This window comes from Quercus suber, unplaced genomic scaffold, assembly GCF_002906115.3.
Source record: "Quercus suber isolate HL8 unplaced genomic scaffold, Cork oak 2.0 scaffold_156, whole genome shotgun sequence".
Classification (NCBI taxonomy): domain Eukaryota; kingdom Viridiplantae; phylum Streptophyta; class Magnoliopsida; order Fagales; family Fagaceae; genus Quercus; species Quercus suber.
The window spans coordinates 776,293-794,753 of record NW_027069617.1 but is presented as its reverse complement, the minus strand read 5'-3'; positions in this window follow the sequence as shown (position 1 = coordinate 794,753).

Here is an 18,461-nt window from a genome sequence, read left to right as displayed (position 1 = left end):
CATTAGGTATAGGCACAAATTAAAGTTGAAAAAGAATTAAAGAGGTTTAGGTGGTTCTTCTCACGTTAAGTATAGGGATAAAAATTGGAATGGAATTCTAAAAGTTTTGGGACAAAACCAACTTAAGGATTACTTCAACTTTAACATGCATTTAAGAAGTTTTCACTCAATTACATCATCCCCATCTAAGTAGTAGCAATTATGCTTTAGTGGCAGCTTCAAAATTACATATTTAAGGCTAAGAAGCAAGACTTAGATGACCATGGGCCAGGTTTGGGTTACCCGAACCTGGCCTAAAAATTATGCCTGTGGATACCCGAACCTCAAAACCCAATCTGGCCTAAAAATTATGCCCGTAACTGATACCTACCCAATTTTAATGCCCATGGATATCCAGACTTGACCCGAATCTGAGAGAGAGAGAACTATAATTTTAAGTTAGAAACTTTTCCATTCAAACCTTAATTTCTTGCTGCAAGAGCAACAACCGACAGGACTGCAAGTAAAGCTGCTTAGCCTTCCCATGAAAATTATTTACATAAAATGATATACTGCATAATCACTGAGACTTGCTCAATTTTACCGGATGGTGGAAATTACAACATAATGCATGCGATTATCATGTAAAAACTCAAAACTTTAACATGTCACTACTACACTTAAATCTAATTAATCCTCTCATACGATTCTGAAATCATTCCAGCCCACTCCAAATTATCAATGGGACACAGCCCAATGAAAACGGAAAATCTGTATTTATTTGTTCTCTTAAAGAATATATAAAGCCACTATATGATAAATTTTATTTTTAAATTTAGGCAACTAAAAAAATATATGCCATACTAGATTGACTTGACCCTCAAAGAACTAGATAAGGGTCATAGTGTTGCAACCTGTTTAGGACTCGAACTTGATCAAGCCATCGATTAGTTTGAGTGTAAATGGGTTTGAATTTTAGATCTCTTATTCAACAATAAAAAAATTTATCAGTTGAGCTAAAACCAACTAGAATACTAGTATTTTGAACAAAGAACTTGTCAATCAAGATATTGTAGATAGTTTGTCAAATAAAAAAACAAAGAAGAAGAAGAAGAATAGGTCAACCAAAAATAGTATGACTGTCGATGAAGCAATATAGCAAAATAAGGGTAGTAGTAATGTAAATCGGGAATATGACCATCATTGATGTCACGAAAGCCTGAAGAAAGCACATATGATACTCTTTTGATGGAACAAAAACTAAACTATTAGCTTTTGATAGTAAAACTTGAATCCACAAGGGATTTCTCTGAATCCACAAGGAGATAAACTGGAATTCACCAGAAAAAGAATTTTACAAAAGTCTCTGTTTATTGATAATATTCTTATTTGCTTCTGACGACTACAAAACATATAAATACTGAAGAAAAAGTCTGAAACTCTAATTCGAACTAATTACGCAATTAGGTGACAAAAACTAAAAATGGCAAAATTGAGTTAAATGCAAAATCATAAATTATTGACCTTAAGGGTCGTCCCAAAATAAGCAGGACTTTATTCTGACTTTTGAGCAAAAAGTTATTAAGGAAACAAAAATTATTATAAATGACAAAATTGCAATTTTCAAGGCCTAAATAAAGGAATTCGCCATTTTCAGGGGTACCTCATGGCAAAGCAACGACTATTGCTCAAAATGCCGTTTCGCTTCAGCGTACCAAATTTCATGCCATTCTAACTCCGAGGCCCGTGATTTCTACTAGTGTTTTTTTTGCCTTGCACGATAATTTCAGGTGTACATGAGAGTCCAAAAAAGTCATGGCAGTCTGTTCTACATCAATCATGATGGCATGAGTTAGTTGGTGAATCTTCATTGTCAAGTGATGTTTTTGTCCATAAGAGGTGACAGAAGTTAGTCTCAGGGTCAAGGGTTAATTTGATGGATATAAAAACAGAAGTTGAAAGGAAGAATTGAAACACCGGATTGTTTTTGCAACTGACCCAAACCCAAGTAGAAGTTTTTGTATTTTGGCTTAAATTTAATTAAAATTTTCATCGTGCCAAGACTGCTTTGTACATATTAAAGCCATAGAAGCAACATCTTTGGATTACAAATTTGATTTACAAATTCAAAACTTAAATAATGCAATGGCAACTATTTTGCTTTATTGCAAAATACATTATATTCACTGATGACATTCGGTGCTTGCCTTAGAAACATTAGCTAAATTTTACACTCAAATTCTTAATGGGAGAGGAAAACAATAAGAAATTGACACAACTTAAGATGCATACAGCTCCAAGCTTGCTTATTTATATAATATATTATATTTTTTCCCATAATTCTTCCTCCATGAACAATCAACAAACGACTTAGCATTGAAACTTGAGTCTTTTAGAGTAATTGCTTAGAGAACTTAAAGACCATGCTAACAAGTAGCAGAAGATTTAGTAGGAAGATACAAAAAACAGCCAATAGAAACATACCAAAAAATTCCCAAAATCGAGTTGGGATTATGACGGTCAAGAAACTATTAGCAAAAGATAGGGAAATAAGAGATAGGCGGACTATTTAGATAATGCGTGTTTGGAATGAGAAGAAGAATGTTGAGTATGAGAGCATAATGTCAAAGAATTTAAGACAAGAACACCCAAAAAGGAAAAATTCTGAGACAATGGGTGTCCCTGCTTCGTTTAAAGGAGCACTTGAATTGAATTTTCTTGGCCGGAATGTGGTATTGGGTTCAGGACTGGTAGTCATCTTGCCAAAGTCCCCAGGAGGGCTAGTACTCCTTGATAGGTGACAGTCAAAGCAGTGTGCAACCACCAAAAGCAATTGCGCTGTCGTCTGATATTTCGATCCATTCTAATAAATGATTCTGTTTCTCAAGAGTGAGAAATGACCATAGATGAGTGCATAGTAATAAACTTTAGGAAAGATGGAGTGTAAGCTCCAACACGCCTAGCATTACCTTGATCTCTACTTTTCTTCTTGATTTTGTTGGCCAAGATTCCCCTGCTTTTACCCTCTGAATTCTTAGAATATATTAACACCAGAATATAATAACCTCTCACGCCTGCAAAATTAATATGATACACTTGTTCTAAATATGATTAAAAAAAAAATCATGATGTATTGCAATTAAGTAGCAATTTGCATTAACTATTACAGACGTTTCTTTATGTTTTAAATAATCATCGAGGAACGAGAGGGCTTGCCTTGGGTTGATTTTTGTACACATAATGTGCAATGGCGTGTTCCATTCTCATCCTGCCAGTTCAGGACTTTACTCTCCCACAATATGGAATTTTGAGACCAATTCTTCTGAGCCATCGCAACAAGAGTCCAAAAGCCTCCAACTTGTCATATTTCAGGGCAATATGCAGAGCATTCTCATTTCGAATTGTCACAGCTTCAATAGAATGGGGACAGAATTCGAGAAATTTTTCCAATCGATCAAGGTGACATTCTGTTGCTGCTACATAATGCAAAGGGGTGATACCCCTTCCTTTGACACGGAAAAGCTCCCCATCAATTTCTAGAAGCTGACACACCAGCTCGCCATGCCCATTTTGTAGAGCAAGGTAATGGGGCTGAACCCATCTGGATTAAGCTTCCTAGAGAATGAGGGCTTTAATCTCATCAGCTCCATGGCAAATGGGATGTGCCCAGCATATGCAGCTATGCGTAAAGGAGTATTAACAAATGGTAGCTTATCGATGTGCTTCAAAAGTTTTACATTCTTCTGAATTATGATGTAAAAGGCATCAATATTTCCATGTTGAGCAGCCTGATTCATCCTCTCAATTCTCTCATCCATATTTGGGGAAGTTGACATATTTATGGTATGGCTTTCCTTGGTGTGAACTTCTTGATGTGTGGCTTGAATAAGTAGTGCCGCATACAAAAAAGCCAATAGTACGGCATAGTCCTATTCGGTTTGGGAGGTCTCCTCAACAAGTCACCTAATTAACTTTCACTGTGTAATTCTTATCCTTCACTGGTTTGGCTGGCTTTAATCTGGAGTTTTGATTTAGATTATAGTAGTATAATTTAGCTCCCTTTTCTCTTTCCTTAGGTCATAGCCTTTCTTATATTCGAGAGAGGTTTTTTGGTTTATTTTGCGTTTGGGTTTTGACAGGGTATTTTGTATTACTATTGAGATCTACCTATATTTTTGTAAGACTTATTCTTTTTATTTTAAATATTTTTCATATCCTTTCAAGTAATGCTTGGTATGAGGTTTTAAGAACTATCAATGGAGCGTAGCGTGACAATGATACCAATTGATGTAATGTGGGCACGGCTCTGATGATTCATGATAGCAATTGTTTCTCCAATTGGCCTGCTGCAGCATGTTCTAAACATATTATGAAACAAGTTTTCTTCTTCTAAATCATTTTTCTCATCCTTAAGACCATACTCTTCCTCCTTGTGGATTTGGTCGGTGCTTTTTTGACTGATCTACGATGACTAAGGCGATGAGCTGCTCTGATACACATCAAACCGCTCCTCCATTTGCTGAAAGCACACCTAATTATCTGACAATGTGTGAATTTTGATGTGGCCAATGGTTTTGGATATGCATGGTTGAGAAAAATTCAAAGCTTCATCATTTTTGTTGTACGTTTTTTTCTTTTCTTTTCTTTTCATGTGATAGCTTTTGTAATAAACAAACAATCCGCATTTAAAAGTTACAAGATGTTCGTCATATTTATATGACAAGGTATTAGACAGGAGGCTTCCATTTAATCCAAAAAATAAAAATAAATAGTATCAAATGGTTCTCACGTTAGGTATAGGCACAAAAGTTGAAAAAGAATTAAAGAGCTTTAGGTGGTCCTTCTCACGTTAAGTATAGGCACAAAAATTGGAATCATAATTTTTTTTGTACTTTTTTTCTTTTCTTTTCTTTTCATGTGATAGCTTATTTAATAAACAAACAATCCTCATTTCAAAAGTTATAAGATGTTCATCATATTTACATGACAAGGATTAGACAGGAGGCTTCCATTTAATCCAAAAAAAAAAAAAAAATTAAAGAGTATCAAATGGTTCTCACGTTAGGAATAGCACAAAAGTTGAAAAAGAATTAAAGAGTTTTAGGTGGTTCTTCTCACGTTAAGCATAGGCACAAAAATTTGTATGGAAGTCTAAAAGTTTTGGAACAAAACCAACTTTTTTTCTTTTTTCATTTTTTTTTTTTAAGTAAAGGAACAAAACCAACTTAAGTGAATTACTTCTCTACCTTTTCAGGGAATTACTTCAAGTTCGACATGTATATAAGAAGTTTCAAGAAGTTTTCAGTCAAGTTCATCATCCCCCATTTAAGTACGTAGTAGCATTTATGCTTTAGTGGCAGCTTCAAAATTACATATTTAAGGCTAAGAGGCAAGACTTAGATGACCATGGGCCAGGTTTGGAAAAAGTATCTTGTATCAAATTATACCACATCATATGTATCAAAACCTAATAAACGAAAGACATATGTGTAAAAATAACTACCCACTAACAATTGAAAGTTAGGGTCCGTTTGTTTTGGGTGAAAACTGTTTCAGGAAATGGTTTTCTGTAAATTCGGGTGTTTGGTTGCGCATGGAAAATAAATTTTCCGGAAATGCATTTCAGTTGATCGTGTGACCGGGTGTAAATTGATTTCCGTTTTTACTTTACCTTCAAATCCCCTTTTTCGGAAAACAGAGAGAGTGAGAAAGTGAGAGTGAGATCGCGCATAGGAGAGAGAGAGAGAGAGAGAGAGAGAGAGAGAGAGAGAGAGAGAGAGAGGAAGAAGAGCCGTCGACCCACGAACCCAGAGCCAGGAACCTTCGACCCATCGCCACGAGCCATCGACCCACGAACCCAGAGCCCAAAGCCTTCAACCCACGACCCACCAATCTTCAAACCAGAGCCGGCGACCCACGACCCACCGATCTTCGAACCAGAGCTGGGACCCATGACCCACCGATCTTCGACCCAGAGCCTTTGACTTCGCCGGAAACCCACGACCCGATCTCTCTCTCTCTCTGTGATTTTGATTTTTGTTGTTGTGGTGGTGTTGTTTAGATGCTGAGAAAATAGCTGAGAAAATGTGAAAAATTTGTAAGAAAATAACATTTTCAGAATAGAACCAAACACATGAAAATATTTTCTACACACAATTTTCATAATACAACCAAACATTTCAAAATATTTTCCTTTCCTGAAAATAGCATTTCTGGAAAATAAATATTTTTAGGAAAATATTTTACGGAAACCAAACGCAGCCTTAGTAGGTTAGTTATTTTTTGTTGATATGTCTTGCACTTATTAGATTTTAATACTGCTAATATGATATCATTTAATGCCAAATACCTTCTCCCAAGTTTAGGTTACCGGACCTAAACATTATGCATGTGGATACCCGAAACTCAAAATACTATATGGCCTAAAAATTATGCCCGTACCTACCCATATTTCTTGCTTACAGATACCCAGACCTGACCCGAATCTAATCTCTCTCTCTCTCTCTCTCTCTCTCTCTCTCTCTCTCTCTCATTTTAAGTTAGAAACTTTTCTTACTTCTTGTTGCAAGCGCAACAACTGACAGGACTGCAAGTAAGGCTGCTTAGCCTCCCCAAGAAAATTATTTACATAAAATATGACATATTTATACTGCATAATCACTGAGACTTGCTCAATTTTATTGGATGGCGGAAATTTCAACATAACGCAACCGATTATCATGTAAAAACTCAAAGTTTTAACATGTTGTCACTACAACACTTAAATCTAATTGATCCTCTAATACAATTCTGAAATCATTCCAAGCCACTCCAAATTATTAATGGGACACAGACCAATGAAAATGGAAAATCTATATTTATATATTCTCTTATTTGTATTGAAAAGAATATAAAGCCAATATGATCAATTTTATTTTTTTTATTTGGGCATGTAAAAAAATATATACCATACTAGATTGACCTGACCTTCAAAAGATTAGATAAGGGTCATAGGGTTGCAACCTACTTAGGACTCAAACTTGATCTAACTCAAACCCAGTCAACTTGACCATTTTGCTAGGTCTAGGTCCACGTTGCATCATGATATGATACACATGGAGGTAGAAGTATATGTTGATGATACATCCTAAAATCAAAGGAACACCATATAGGCATGCCCTAGTACTTTGCAAATTATATATTAGCTAAAAGGTGATAAATTTAATTTTTGAGTCAATGCAAGTTAATTTAGTGATAGACCAAAAACGTATTGACCCCTTGTAATAAATTAACCAATTAATTTAGCCAAGTGAAATTAATTAGATTCAATTACATGCAATAAGCGTAGTAGCACAAACAAATCACCAAATAACTAAACGTAGCGGAAATTAAATTTGACACAGGTGATTTGTTTACAAATGGAGAAAACCACCGAGGCAAAACCCCACCGAATGATTTTAAGGTCACCACTCTCAAAATTCCACTATTATCACAACAAGTGGTTACAAGTAAAGGAATCTCAATACCTTATACCAACCTACAGTTGAATCCTTACTCTAATACTCAATTGGACTTATTCTGTAGTGACAATCTCTCCTTTTGATGCACAGGTCCTAGTACGTGACTAACCAATCTAATGCATGGATCCCAGTACGCGGCTTACTCCTTTGTACGAATCCAAGTACGTGACTAACTCCATAGTAACCCTTTGATTGTTGTAGTTGATTTGCAGCAGCTTCACAAAGAAACACCAATAAGATCTTCAATGTTGGTGCAAGAGACTTTGCTTGGTTACAGAACCCAAAGGTGTACAAGAAACACAGCAAGAACTCTTTTTTCGTAGGAGGAGACTAGGGTTTCAAAAAGAAAACCTTATGAAGCTTTCTAAGGTTATGTTTTTCTTTTTCCACCTCCTTTAAATAGGAGCTTAATGGGCTCTCCTATTCCAAATAGGTTTACACAAACCTTGGGCTTTCCTAGTCCAATAAGGATTATACAAACCCACAAACCTTGGGTTTTCCTAGTCCTATAAGAATTATACAAAACCCATAAACAAATAGCCTTTTAGAATAAAAACATTGCTGGCTATAATCTAAATCCCGTAAGCTCGATAGATCGAGACATCTATCAAACTTTAATGAATCTCGACCAATTGACCTTTTGTTGAGGAGGTATCGAGACCTGCAGATTGCACTTTTCTTGAGCAGTTCTTGAGTAATCTTCATGTCTTCAATTTAACCACTTGTAATGATCATCTTGAACCTACTTAGATTTACTCAAATACAAGTAAAATGCGTTTTGTCAAAAGATATGCCAAATACATAAAAATATGTCCCTAACATTTAGGATTACATGAGGATACTAGCGCTTTTTTGTGTTTTTTTATTATTAAATATGATACTTTTGTAATCTATGACGTCCAAGCTTCATGATGATTATTCTTTATTATTAGACCAAGCCACCGATTAGTTTGAGTGTAAATGGGTTCGAATTTTAGATCTCTTATTCGACAATAAGAAATTTTATCAGTTGAGCTAAAACCCACTAGAATACTAGTGTTTTGAACTATCCTGATGGCATTGCCAATTTTGTTTGGTAACATGATGCCAATCATATGGGTGTATGGTTACGAGAACAAGAATTTGACATAGATAACTTAATAACAAAAAGTCAATTTAGTATTATTTAGCAAGTATTGCACCATGAAATATCCAAATGATAATATATATTATTATCATTTTAAAAAGAAGAGATGATATATTGCTTGTTTGGAAAATAGAAAAAAATAGATACAAAAAGAGGAAGAGGAAGATCTCCCCCCATAACCTAAATTTTATACACACAATTTTTTAGTGAGTGAACAAATCTATATAATACTTGTAGGGACCAGGTTCAGGCCTCCCTGTGTGTTACGGGAGTGGACCTAAGCCCAGCTAGCCCTGCAATTAATTTGTAGAGAGCGGGGTCAAGAACTAGACCCTAGTAAGGGGTGCAACGACCACGCGTGGTAGCTCTCAGGTGAACGTGAACAATGATGCTCCTTGACCTTTCTCCGGCGAGCTTGCTGTTTTTATGACTTCCTTCTCTTCTCCTTCCTTTCCCCCCGTCCGCCCTTAAGAGGGGTCCCTTACATTATATACTCCTTTCCCCATTTATCACAGCCCTACATTTGTTGAGCAATCAGGCCACCACTTGAGTACCTGTCCCATCAGCCACCTTTCCATTCTTTCTGTGGATTGTGGCAACCAAGGCAACACTGTTCTGTAATGCCCTCCTCATTAATGCGGCCAGGACATTAGTTGTGGGCATTTAATGTGGAGGTGACAGCTCGCCTTAGACTTGCTCCTCCACCGTGCTTCCGTTGTCGACGCGTGGCACTTGCCCTTTCCTCCTCGGATATTCAAGAAGACCCCCCCTTGGTAGTGTGGTGCTTGTGTACTTCTAAGGTCTCGGATGTCTGAGGACGGGATCGTCCTCGGACCTGTTCCTTGGGCGCTGGACATCGTACTTTTATCCTCAGACCCCACATGCATCCTCGGCATGAGCCTCTGGGCCTGGTTTGAAGTGGACCGAGGCTGCCTGACTTTCTGGCCCCACAATAGCCCCTCAAAATCTTGCTGCCCGCATCCTCGGGCGAGGAGAAGGATTTTGACATCCTCGGGCCTGCTCCGTGTCCAGTCGAGTCTCATCCCCCGTCAGTACTGGGGTCTTTTCATCTGCCCAAGGCACATTGCTGACGTTTCGGTGCGCGTAACGTGCCCTTCATTAAATTCAGGCGACTTTATGCTCCTCACGTTCAATGAGGCGATACCAATCTAACAGTGGAGATTCGCCTCGCATTTATAGGCGGGAAAACCCGCACGGTTCCTCGATTTGGGGTATAAATACCCATTCAAACTGCTTTTTCCTGTTTTTTATTTGCAATCAAGAATTCTCGCGCGTCTATCCTGAGTTCTGCCAAACTCTCACTTACATCTCCAGCACAAAAAGCCTGTTCGAGGAGCTCCTCCTTATTCTTGTAAGTCGCTCTATCCCTCTCTGAGCTCTCTTCCTCTTTACTCCTTCTTCTCTTTCATTTGCTCTTTCTTAGTTCCTTTAGGCATCACTTGGGATGGGTAGATTTAAGAAATATGTCTACACTGAGGAGGCGATGGAGAAATTCATCGCCGACTATGGGATACCTAGCAACGTAGGCTTGAGGTATTGTGAGGATGGGGAGTGGCTCTTTCAAAGAGAGGAGGGCGAGGTGGTGATTCCCATTATCGCTTTCCTTGAAGGGGGTATGAGGATCCCCATGGGACCGATGACGAGGGGCTACCTTACGCACTTTCGGCTAGCCCCCACCCAGTGCGTAATAAATGTTTTCAGGATTTTGGGCTGTGTGGATGCCTTGAACGAGAAGATGGGGCTGAGGTTGACCCACCACGACGTGAACTAGTGTTACAACCTTCAGCTCCTTAAGGGCAAGTCGTATTACCTAAAGACAAGGGACGACAGGGTACGGCTCATCTAGTGCCTACCTGAATCTAGCAAGGGGTTGAACGAGGATTTCCTCATCATGTCCGGGGAGTGGCACGATGGCCTTCACTGCCCAACAACGGAGGGGATACCAGGTGGGGCAGTGGGAATAGGAGGGGGTTCAAGTTCTCTTTTCTTTCTCTTTTTTTTTTTTTTTTTTTTTTTTTTTTTTTTTAGTGCAATTTTCTTTGTTTGGTTACTAATGTGAATGTGTTTTCTTCCTGCAGACCCGCACGCCTTCGAGCGCCACTTCAACCTCGTCAACAGGGAAGATTTGCAGAAAATGCTAAGGGCGTCAGTTTTTGTAAACGAAACGACCATCAAGTTAGAGCCGCCCACAAAATCTTGGGGTACACTCCTGTTCAAAAATCATTCCCGGTTTCGAAGCACGTGATCAGAGCAAACGACCCTCGGTTGCAGAAAATCACTGTAACTGAGGACGGGTTTCTGTTTCCCAAGGAGCCCTCCGTGCCAGAAGTCGTCACATTGGCTGGCCCCTCTTCCTCCCATAGATTCGCCGAGGCCATAGAGGAGGATCTAGAGAGGGAAGAGGAAGAAGCTGATTTTGGCCCCGCCGAGGAAGAGTTTGATATTTTTGATCAAGTCGATCAGTCCGAGGATCCTCCTGGAGACTTGGGCGACCCTCGTCTGACCAAAGCGGACCTTCTAGCGTCAGAAACTTCTCCTCGGCCAACGATGGGTTACAAGAGGAAACCCCACACCAGCCTGTTAGATCTGATCGAAGGCCAATCGGAGAAATCCCAACAAAAGTATCCCCCTCCTCCTCCCAAGACTCAGCCTGTCCAGACCAGGTCAACTTCTCCCCAGCAGAAGCTTCCCCCTCCTCCTCCGCCTCAGACAAGTCTGCCTTCTGGGTCCGTGCCCATCGATCTCAAGAAGAAGAAGGACAAGGGCAAAAAGCTCCTGGAGGATAAGTCAGTGTCCCCGTAGGATGAGGACAATACTCTGCGGCCTTCCAAGCAGATAAGGATAGGCGGCAAAAGCCAGGATAGGCAGGTCATCACCACCCCGTCCGAGGCTCAGGCCTGGCTCCCCGCCCCAATGCTCCATGGGGAGCCCTTGAGGGACGACGCCTCCCTCAGAGACTTTAACGAGGGCGAAGGTGCGCATGTGGCCTACGCGCTGGAGAGATGCCTGCTGCTCCCTACGGATGTGGCCGAGTTGGATTCTTTGAGGAGTAAACAGGTCTTCCTCAGCCTCAAGCGCTACCTGGGAATGGTAAGAACCTCAGTACTTATGATTTTCCTGATTTCAACTTTTCTCTTTTTTTTGAGTTGGGCTTATAGTGCATTGGTTACTCTGGCAGGCTGTCTAGGCTACCTATAGGTTAGAGGCAGCGGCCAACGACCAGAGGAAGGCCCTCGACCTGGAGCGTGAGAAGCGCTTACAGGCCACCCGGACCCTCAAGACCTCCGAGGCTGACCTCGCCACTGCTAGGGAGGAGTTGAAGGCGATGACCAGAGCTCGAGACAGCGCGGTGTCGAGTCTCGCTGGTGCCAAGAACCAGGCTAGGGAGCAGACGAGGCGTCTGGGCGAAGCGAAAGAGCAGCTGAAGATCGCGAAGGAGCTGATCGAGGATCTAAAAGCGAAGGTAGCTGCTGCCGAGGGGGCCCAGAGGGCGGGAGAGTGGGCCAAAGAAGAGGCCCTGAGGGCTAAGGCCGAGGCGGATTTTGGTAGGGAGGAGGCCCTGGCAGCCAAGGACGATGCCGAGGCTGCAGCTTATGCTGAGGGGGTGGCCGAGATAGAAGCCGCTTACAAAGCTCAAGTTCCTGGGGTATGCCGGCGCTATTGTTCCCAAGTCTGGGCTGAGGCCCTCAAACAAGCCGAGGTGGAGGCCTCGTCCGACCTGTGGAAGGCGGAGAGCGTATACTACCCCCCTGCCATCTGCAAGGCCACTCCTGATGGCGCCAAGGTTGGGGAGGTTGTTGAGGAGGTAGGGGCTACTCAGGGTGAGAGGGCTTCGGTTGCTGAATCAAGGGAAGACCCAAGTGAGGAGGCGCCCCAAGAGGCTGCGAATGTCCCTTCCGATGCCCAGATCCCCGCCATCGAGGAGGCAGCCATACTTGCCGTACCTCTACAGGCTACCCCTTAGGCTGGAGCTCAGAGGACCCTGAGGTTGCCTCTATCCAGCCATCTACTGAGGGTGAGATTGAGCAGAAGGAATAGATCCTTTGGCGTCTCGGTCTAATCTGCCTTTGCCATTTGTTTTGTCTTTTCCTCTTTTTTTTTTTTTTTTTTTTTTTTTTTTTTTTTTTTTTTTTTTTTTTTTTTTTTTTTTTTTTTTTTTTTTTTTTTTTTTTTTTTTTTTTTTTTTTTTTTTTTTTTTTTTTTTTTTTTTTACTTTACAATGTAATGCGGCTCTTGCCATGCAATTTCTAAGGACTTATTGTAATGCGAGTTTAATTTCCCTTTTTATCTATTCTGGCTGTTTATTCGCTTGCATGCTACCCGTTTCCTCTCTTATTTTTTTACTTGCATAATGTTAACTTGAATTGTATCTTGGCCAATTGCGGCAGTAACAATAATAATGAGAGGGAATGTATGCTTGGGCAGACCCTTTATGTCCCAAAGGCTAGGCAGGGTTTTGGTCCTTCCTAACATAGGTCCCCCGCGGGGTAGTTGCTTTTCTGTGGGCTTTAGTTTGAGCCCCATGCAAGGCCTTGGTTATGTCTAACACTTAGGACTTTTTTTTTTTTTTTTTTTGGCAGTGGTTAGTTTCCCCATAAGCTTGAGTCTGAGGACCACGTAAGGCCTTGGTTCTGTCTAACACTCAGGATATTTTTGAAGTGGTTAGTTTCCCCATAGGCTTGAGTCCAAGGACCATGCAAGGCCTTGGTTCTGTCTAACATTTATGATATTTTTTGAAGTAGTTAGTTTCCTTATAGGCTTGAGTCCGAGGACCATGCAAGACCTTGGTTCTGTCTAACACTTAGAATATTTTTGGAAGTGGTTAGTTTCCCCATAAGCTTGAGTCCAAGGACCACGCAAGGCCTTGGTTCTGTCTAACACTCAGGATATTTTTTGAAGTAGTTAGTTTCCCCATAGGCCTGAGTCCAAGGACCATGCAAGGCCTTGGTTCTGTCTAACACTTATGATATATTTTTGAAGTAGTCAGTTTCCCCATAGGCTTGAGTCCGAGGACCATGCAAGACCTTGGTTCTGTCTAACACTTAGAACATTTTTGAAGTAGTTAGTTTCCCCATAGGCTTGAGTCCAAGGACCATGCAAGGCCTTGGTTCTGTCTAACACTTAGAACATTTTTTGAAGTAGTTAGTTTCCCCATAGGCCTGAGTCCGAGGACCATGCAAGGCCTTGGTTCTGTCTAACACTTAGAATATTTTTGAAGTAGTCAGTTTCCCCATAGGCTTGAGTCTGAGGACCATGCAAGGCCTTCGTTCTGTCTAACACTTAGAACATTTTTGAAGTAGTTAGTTTCCCCATAGGCTTGAGTCCGAGGACCATGCAAGGTCTTGGTTCTGTCTAACACTTAGAACATTTTTGAAGTAGTTAGTTTCCCCATAGGCTTGAGTTCGAGGACCATGCAAGGCCTTGGTTCTGTCTAACACTTAGAATATTTTTGAAGTAGTTAGTTTCCCCATAGGCTTGAGTCTGAGGACCATGCAAGGGCTTCGTTCTGTCTAACACTTAGAACATTTTTGAAGTAGTTAGTTTCCCCATAGGCTTGAGTCCGAGGACCATGTAAAGCCTTGGTTCTGTCTAACACTTAGAATATTTTTGAAGTAGTTAGTTTCCCCATAGGCTTGAGTCCGAGGACCATGCAAGGCCTTGGTTCTGTCTAACACTTAGAACATTTTTGAAGTAGTTAGTTTCCCCATAGGCTTGAGTCCTGAGGACCATGCAAGGCCTTGGTTCTGTCTAACACTTAGAATATTTTTGAAGTAGTTAGTTTCCTTATAGGCTTGAGTCCGAGGACCATGCAAGGCCTTGGTTCTGTCTAACACTTAGAATATTTTTGAAGTAGTTAGTTTCACTTAGAATGACCGTCGAAATGGGAGCTACATAATCAGGAGAGGCTTAAAATCTGGATCAAAAGAAGCTTTTCATTAATAATAATATCTTTTCAAATTATTTACATTCCATAGGCGAGGTACATGTTTTTCATCCAAATCTTCTAAATAGTATGCGCCGATCCCTGCTATTGAGGTAATTCGATAGGGCCCCTCCCAGTTTGGTCTCAGCTTCCCCCAAGAAGGGTTCTTGGCAGCCCCTACGACTTTCCTCAGCACCAAGTCCCCCGATGCTAGCGGTCTGAGCTTCACATTGGCGTCATATCTTTGCTTGAGTTTTTGCTGGTAGTAGGCCAGCTGGACCATTGATCGTTCTCTTCGTTCTTCAACCAGGTCCAGGCTCTTCCCCAGCAGTTCGTCGTTACTGTCTGGAGTGAAAGAACTTGTCCTTTACGTTAGGAAGTTTGTTTCCAGGGGGATCATTGCCTCGGCACCATAAGTCATGGCAAAAGGGGTTTCCCCTGTTAACCGCCTGAGTGTAGTCCGGTTCGTCCAGAGAATGTGGGGCAGCTCCTCTACCCATCTTCCCTTGGCGTCATCCAGTCTCTTCTTGAGTCCATTGACGATGACCTTGTTAACAGCCTCGGCCTGTCCGTTTCCCTGAGGGTAGGCGGGCGTTAAGTATCTGTTTGTGATCCCTAATTCACAACAGTACCTTCTGAAGGCCTTGCTATCGAATTGGAGCTCATTATCCGAGATGAGGGTATGCGGGACACCGAATCGAGTGACAATGTTCCTCCAAAGGAATTTCTTTGCGTCCACGCCCCTGATGTTGGCCAGGGGCTCCGCCTTCACCCACTTGGTGAAGTAGTCCGTGGCCACCAAGAGATATCTCTTATTCCCTGGCACTTTGGGGAAAGGTCCTATGATGTCCAAGCCCCACTAGGCAAACGGCCATGGACTGGACAAAGCATTGAGGGCCCCTCCGGGTTGATGAATATTCGGGGCAAACCTTTGGCATTAGTCACACTTTTTGACATAGTCCAGAGCTTCCTTTTGCATTCCTGGCCATCAGTATCCTTGCGTGACAGCTCGGTGGGACAGGGATCTTCCCCCCGTATGGCTACCACAGATTCCCTCATGCAGCTCTTCTAGCAGTAATTCTGCTGCCTCGGGGTAGACGTACAGTAGGTATGATCCAAAGTAGGAGCGCCTATACAACTTGTGGTCCTCGGACAACCAGAACCGAGAAGCACTCCTTCGTATTTTCTCTGCCTCTGACTTCTCCTCGGGCAGAACGTCATCTTTGAGGAATCTCGTTATGGGGTCCATCCAACTAGGGCCCACCCCAACCTGATGGATGGGGACCGCTCCTCTTGCCACCTCACCTGCTCTTTTCAGATGTTCTACAAGTATGATCCGAGGTAGGCTCACGGCCGAGGAGGTCGCGAGGGTGGCTAACGAGTAAGCGTGACTGTTCCCACTCCTGGGAATGTGAGACAAGCTGAAGGGGCTGAACTCCGACTACAAGCGCTTGACCTGGCTCAGGTATTCTTGCATTCTCGAGTCTTTGGCCTCCATCTCTCCCTTTACCTGCCCTACCACCAATTTCGAGTCCGAGAATATCTCAACCGACTTTCCTCCCCATCTTCTGTACCATGACCATCCCTTGCAATAACCCCTCGTACTCGGCCTCGTTGTTTGTGGCCAAGAATCCGAGCCTTAGGGACTTCTCTATGACATGATCTTCAAGGGATACTAAGACTAGTCCTACTCCTGACCCTCTTTGGTTTGCCGCACCATCAACATACACTTTCCAGCATGGTGACCTTGGGACAGAGACTGCTCCAACTGGCTTCTCATCAGCGATCCTTCCCTCGGCCCCTACTTCTATAATAGGCTCAGCGAACTCCGCCGTCAAGTCTGCCAGAACCTGGCCCTTCATGGCAGGTTCGTGACGGAAAAAGTTAGGGACGGGTGACAGCCTCTTCTGGCCCTCTTTGGTTCGGACTGGGACTCCCCGGTGGCCACTTGGGTCACAGACAGCACTCGCGAGGGGCGCATGCCTATTCTTCCTGGCGCAGCCAGGATCACATTAATCGTTCCAGCGAGCTGCCTCATGGCAATGTCCCTCCGTGGCTCCTGGTAGGTCTGGCCCTGATGGTTGTTGGAATGGTGCAGAAGGTGCTTCAGCTTCCCCTCCCGAACTAACTGGTCCAGATAGTTTCAGAGATTCCTGCAGTCCTCCGTAGCGTACCCATGGTCCTGGTGATATTGGCAGTAGCGGTCCTGATTACGCTTCTCAGGATCCCCCGACATCTTATTCGGCCACTTGAAGTACGGTTCGTTCTTGATCTTTTCCAGCACCTTGTGTACCGGTTCTTGGAATACAGCACCGACAGCCTGGGCGTTTGTCGCCCCAGATTGTCCCAGGAATCTCTCCTCGGACAGGTGTTGTTATACCGGTCCGACCTGGAATCCCTCCTCTCCTGAGGGATAGCCTTCTCCTTCCCCTTGCCTTGTAGCAAGTCTTCCTCCACCCATTTGTATTTGTCGATCTGATCCATTAACTACCGCACGCTGGCGGCGGGCTTACCAGTTAAGGACTTCCTCAGGCCGTGCCCCATCGGGAGCCCGTTCTTGAATGTGTTGATGGCGACATCGTCGTACTTGCTGTCTAGCTCGTTGTAAATCTCCCAATACTTGTCTGAGTAAGCCTTGAGGGTCTCGTCGTCGCGTATGGTCAGGGACAGCAACGCGCTCATGGGCCGAGGAGGTCTGCTGTTTGTGACAAAACGGGAACCAAAGGCCTAGGTCAGCTGTCTGTACGAGTCTACGAAATTCATCCTCAAGCCGTTGAACCACCTTATTGCCACAGGTCCCAAGCTAGACGGGAAGACTTTGCACATCAGCGCCTCGTTCTTAGAGTGAACGGCCATCCTCTGGTTGAACTGGCTCATGTGCTCCACGGGGTCTGTTTTGCCATTGTAAACGGTGAAGGTTGGCTACTGGAACCTCCGAGGGAGCATCGCCTCTTCTATGCGATGCATAAAGGGCGACCTGGAGAGCCGGTCCAACGCCCTGCTGATGGCGTCACTTCCTAAGCCCCTAGGGGTTGGGCTGCCACACCTACGCCTCTGGTAGTGCTCATCCTCGTGGGAGAAAGTTTCACTCAGGGGTGTTGTCGACCTTTGCCTGTAGTCATCATCATTTTCGTCGACAGAGGGTAAGTCAGGGCTGGGCTCAGATTGCCTTCGCTGTACATGGTGCAGCTTTCTCTTCAAATCATCTATCTCTCGCTGCATGGCCACCTTACCGTCCTGTCTCTGGGATGCGTGACTCTTATCCTCTTGCGATCGCGTGGCCGAGCCGTTATCGCGCCTCTGGGGCATGCGGTTGCTTCTATGTGTGTGACTTTCGCTAGTTTGTGAGGTATGCAAGCTTCCTTCTCAGAATCGTCCGTTCTCCTCGTTTTGGCTGTGCCCAGTGTCACCATAGTTATTTGGACGCTGGGATCTAGCCGGTTCGTGCCGATGGGAACTCCCTTGGTGAGGGTCTAACCCTACCATGCCTGGCTATTGTCCTTACCGATGCACGAGTTCTTCCCATAGACGGCGCCAATTATGGGGACCAGGTTCAGACCTCCCTGTGTGTTACGGGAGTGGACCCAAGCCCAGCTAGCCCTGCAATTAATTTGTAGAGAGCGGGGTCAAGAACTAGGCCCTAGTAAGGGGTGCAACGACCACACGTGGTAGCGCTCAGGTGAACGTGAACAATGATGCTCCTTGACCTTTCTCCGGCGAGCTTGCTGTTCTTATGACTTCCTTCTCTTCTCCTTCCTTCCCCCCCGTCCCCCCTTAAGAGAGGTCCCTTACATTATATACTCCTTTCCCCATTGATTACAGCCCTACATTTGTTAAGCAACCAGGCCACCACTTGAGTACCGTCCCATCAGCCACCTTCCCATTCTTCCTGTGGGTTGCGGCAACCAAGACA